General features: G+C 39.5%; 1 long non-coding RNA gene across 1 annotated transcript; it reads right to left on the bottom strand.

The window, feature by feature from the left end:
* Positions 1–2,727: 2,727 nt before the first annotated feature.
* On the bottom strand, positions 2,728–5,080 carry LOC131497195 (uncharacterized). The gene is made up of 2 exons (XR_009254806.1): positions 4,726–5,080; positions 2,728–4,495 (listed from the first exon to the last, which is right to left on the bottom strand). It is a non-coding gene; the product is annotated as an uncharacterized LOC131497195 (long non-coding RNA).
* Positions 5,081–5,093: the final 13 nt, after the last annotated feature.

The raw sequence follows: 5,093 nt of genomic DNA, 5'->3' as shown, positions 1-5,093 counted from the left end.
ATTTACTAACAAGAATTCAGAAAGGAGTAGGAGTGGGTTTTTTAATGTTTTTTTTTTTTTTTTAATTTTTTAGGGGCACCTGGGTGGCTCAGTCGATTAAGCATTCAGCTTCAGCTCAGGTCATGATCTCATGGTTTGTGAGTTCAAGCCCTGCATTGGGCTATGTGTAGACAGCTCAGAGCCTGGAGCCTACTTCAAATTCTGTGTCTCCCTCTCTCTCTCTCTCTCTGCCATTTCCCCTCTTCTCTATCAAAAATAAATAAACATTAAAAAATTAAATTTTTAGGGGCACCTGGGTGGCTCAGTCGGTTGAGCATCCGACTTCGGCTCAGGTCATGATCTCACATCTCTGTGAGTTTGAGCCCCACGCCGGGCTCTGTGCTGATGGCTCAGAGCTTGGAGCCTGCTTCAGATTCTGTGTCTCCCTCTCTCTCTGCCCCTTCCCCACTCTCATTCTGTCTCCATCTCTCTCAAAAATAAATAAACATTAAATTTTTTTTTTAAATTAAATTTCTGTAATGTTTATTTATTGATTTTTGAGAGAGAGCATGTGAGAGAGCAGGGGAAGGGCAGAGAGAGAGAGAGAGAGAGAGAGAGAGAGAGAGAGAGAATCTCAAACAAGTTCCACACTGTCAGTGCAGAGCCCAATGTGCGGCGCAGACTCACAGACTGTGAGATTATGATGTGAGCCAAAACCAAGAGCCCAACGCTTAGCCCATTGAGCCACCCAGGAGCTCCGACAAACAGAACTTTTAACAATACATTTAGTGACGCCTGAGTGGCTCAGCCAGTTAAGTGTCTGACTCTTGATTTCTGCTCAGGTCATGGTCTCAGGGTTAGTGAGTTTAAGTGCTAAGTTGGGCTCTGTGCAGAGCCTGCTTGGGATTCTGTCTCCCTCTCTCTGCCCCGCTCCTGCTTGCTCTCCCACCCCCTCTCAAAGTAAATAAACTTAAAAATATTTTGCTTGCTTATTTGCCTTTTACTTATTCCCTTCCCTACTTCTACACGTCCAGATCCTACCTCTCTTTGAAAAGCCAAGTAAAATGAGAAAGTCCACGTTTATCAACATAAATTATATTGTGATCCTCACCATGTAGATTATATGCTATGTTTAGTATGTGATTTTGATTTAAAATCATCTCACAATTCTTTGACTTATAAATCCAGGAAAAATAGTATATATTAACTGTAAACATTGTACAGATTTCCCAAGTAAACAAAATTTTGAAAAATCAATTATTTAAGAGTCCCTTGGGGCGCCTGGGTGGCTCAGTAGGTTAAGCGTCTGACTTCAGATCGGGTTCAAGCCCCGCATTGGGCTCCACACTCGATGCCTGCTTGGGATTCTTTCTCTCTCCTGCTTGTGCTTGCTCTCTCTCTCTCTCTCAAAATAAATAAATAAACTTAAAAAAAAAAAAGAGTCCCTTGAAGAAAACAGGAGCAACAAGAACTCTCCTACTTTGCTGAAGGGACCATGAATTGATTGGTACAACCACCTGGGGAACCAATTTGACACGTTCTGGAAAATAGGCATGTTTATTTTATTTTTTTTTGCTTTATTTTAACGTTTATTAATTTTTGAGAGACAGAGTGCGAGCAGGGGCAAAGAGAGGAGGACACAGGATCCAAAGTGGGCTGTGTGCTGACAGCAGAGAGCCCAAAGTGGGGCTCTAACTCACTAACCATATCATGCCCTGAGCCAAAGTCAGAAGCTTAACCCACTGAGCCACCCAGATGCCCCTAGGCATGCTTTAAAATCTAGCAGTTCCACTCTTAGGTATACACACTAGAGTAATTCTTGCACATATGTACATGTTCAAGAATATTCATAATGGCATGCATGATTTATAGTAGCCAGAAATTATAAACAATCCAAATGTCCACTAACAATAGGATGAATAACTATATTTACACAACAAAAATAAGTGATCTATTGCATTACACAGTAACATGGTTGAATCTTAAAAATAAATGTTGATTAGGGGCACCTGGGTGGCTCAGTCTGTTGAGCGTCTGACTTCGGCTCAGGTCATGATCTCACAGTTTGTGGGTTCGAGCCCCGTGTCGGGCTCTGTGCTGACAGCTCAGAGCCTGGAGCCTGCTTCGCATTCTGTGTCTCCCTCTCTCTCTACCCCTCACACTCTGTCTCTCAACAATAAATAAATGTTAAAGAAAAGAATTAAAAAAATATATTGATTGAAAGAAGGCAGAAACAAAAGATATAGCGTATGATTCTATTTATATAGTTCAAAAACAAGGAAAATAAACCATAGCATTTAGGGATGTATACTTAGAGGGTAAAAACAAGGAAATATTATTTTTAATTTTATTATTTTTTTAAGTTTATTTATTTTGAGAGAGACAGAGACAGTGTGAGTGGGGCAGGGGTAGAGAGAGAGGGAGATAGAGAATCAAAAGCAGGATCCAACTCACAAAACTGTGAGATAATGACCTGAGCCAAAACCAGGAGTTGGATACTTAACCGACTAAACCACACAGATGCCCCATGGAAATATTTATTATAACAAGCATACCAGTAGTTTCTTCTTGAAGAGAGGGATTATGTTAGGGGGAGGAAGACAAGCAGGGTTTCTACAGACATTTATAATGTACCTTTCTTGGTGGTTATATGAGCATTTGCATTACGATTTGTTAATTTATGTATTGATGTTTTATGCATTTTTCTGTGTTATATGTCTAGTAAAAACCATTAAACAGAGAAAAACCAAAGGTTTCTTATTGCTCTTTATTTAAAAACATAATCAGATGTACCTTGGTGTTTATATTGTCTCATTGTTATTCAGCTGAAAATAAGCATTGAAAGTATATAATTAGCAACAGTTTAATGAAACCATAGCATTTATAGGATTCTCATATGGATACAAAATAAAACCTGTCATAAAAATTAGTAAAAGATACAAGGTAGAGCACATTTTAATACTGGTACAATGGCAACAGCAGCTTTACAAATGTTTATTATATAGGATTTCTATAGCATTTTTTTTATGACCCTTTATTCCACAAGAATAATCAAATCATCAAAAAATTTTTTTTAATTTGAGAGAGAGAGAGAGCATAAGCTGGGGAGAGGGGCAGAGGGACAGAGAGAGAATCTTAAGCAGGCTCCACGCTCAGTGCCGAGCTTGACAGGGGGTGTGATCTCCTGACCCAGGGATCATGACCTGAGCTGAAATCAAGAGTTGGATCCTCACAGACTGAGCCACCCAGGTGCCCCATCAAGTCATTTCAATTAAATTGAGACAGTACATGCTGGTTTATCAATATAGGCATTATAAATGCCCCATAAAATACTTGTTACAAATACTCAAATGTTTTATTCTCAGTGATCATTCCCTTTATTCTTATATAATATAAATGTAGCTAGCAGATTTTTTTTCTAACTAGAAGCAGGTATGTGTCTTAACTTTATTACCTGCTTCATTTTCATTTATAAATGTGTTATAAACATAAACATGGGTCTCATAAGAACAAAACATCACCCTCAGATTGGCTTTCCAGTCTGGTGACACACATTCTATTTGGCATCTCAAAGCAATCTTTATCTGTAGAAATATAGGCATTTCTGGGAAATAACTAACATATCTTTTTTAGCCTATGCTAACCAGGGTATATTTCAAGGATATCATCTATGCAGCTGCTCCCTGTCAGGCTACAAAGTTCAGGGACGATCTAATACCCCTGGTTTCCTATCCATGAGCAGCTGCTACCATTATTCTTGGAACTGCAGGGGAGGTTATCGTCATCAAAGCTAATCCTCACCTTCAGTCACAGGAACTCACCCTAATGAAAGTTCCCCTTCCTCTGTGATACTTAACACATTAATTATGGGGATCCTGGCTGAAGCTACAGTTGTGTCCAATGCTAAGTAGACATGTCTGACAAGCTGGGGACTCCCAGAAATACCTGGCAACTTTGCAGGGTTACCAGATAAAATATAGAATGCCCAGTTAAATCTGAATTTCAGATAAACGATGAATACTTTTTGTAGTAGAAATATCTCCCATGAAATATCTGGGACTTCCTTATGTTAAAATAAACAATTCATTGTTTAACAGGACATATTTATATTTATTTATTTAAAAAATTTTTTTAATGTTTGTTTATTTTTGAGAGAGAGAGAGAGAGAGGGGGAGAGGGAGACAGAGCATGAGCTGGGGAGGGGCAGAGAGAGAGGGAGACACAGAATTCGAAGCAGGCTCCAGGTTCCGAGCTGTCAGCACAGAGCCCGATGCAGGGCTCGAACTCATGAACGCTGAGATCATGACCTGAGCTGTAGTCAGACACTTAACCGACTGAGCCATTCAGGCGCCCCTGGACATATGTATATTTAAAGGTTGTTAGTTGTTTATCTGAAATTCAAATTTGTTATATATTTGTTTTTGTTAAATCTGGCAACCCTGGACTGGTGGGAAAGAACAAAAATCCAGTGAGGTGTGCATTATTACTGGTATTGAAACAATAGGCTGAGGGGCACCTGGGTGGCTTGGTCAGTTAAGCGTCCGACTTCGGCTCAGGTCATGATCTTGCGGTCCGTGAGTTCGAGCCCCGCATCGGGCTCTGTGCTGACAGCTCAGAGCCTGGAGCCTGTTTCAGATTCTGTGTCTCCCTCTCTCTCTGCCCCTCCCCTGTTCATGCTCTGTCTCTCTCTGTCTCAAAAATAAATAAACGTTTAAAAAAAAAACAAAACAATAGGCTGATGAGGACAGGAATTAGGTCTCAAAGTGAATCTGCTATGGACTTCAAATAATCCTTGGCAGGCCACTGGGGAAAATACAAGGTTCATGTTGAGGTCCTTGTAAAACTTATATTTAGCTGCATGAATGTGGACAGCAAATATCAACGAAAGGAATATCTCAGACTTCAGTGAGCCAGATAGAACTACCTAGATATCATTTCTAAATGCTAGAAATGATATGTTCTAAATTTTAAGGTTATATTGGACATTTTGCTTCACATCCTTTTGGAAAATAACTGGGTTGGGAGGGGGAAAGGTCTTACCTCTTAACTGTTTATAGTAAACAGAAAACAGAAATCATTTATTTGATCTGAAATCATTTATTTGATTAAATAAA

The sequence above is a fragment of the Neofelis nebulosa genome, chromosome 16, assembly GCF_028018385.1.
Source record: "Neofelis nebulosa isolate mNeoNeb1 chromosome 16, mNeoNeb1.pri, whole genome shotgun sequence".
NCBI lineage: Eukaryota > Metazoa > Chordata > Mammalia > Carnivora > Felidae > Neofelis > Neofelis nebulosa.
Note: the sequence above shows the minus strand (reverse complement) of the source record. Positions and strands in the feature narration are given on the sequence as shown.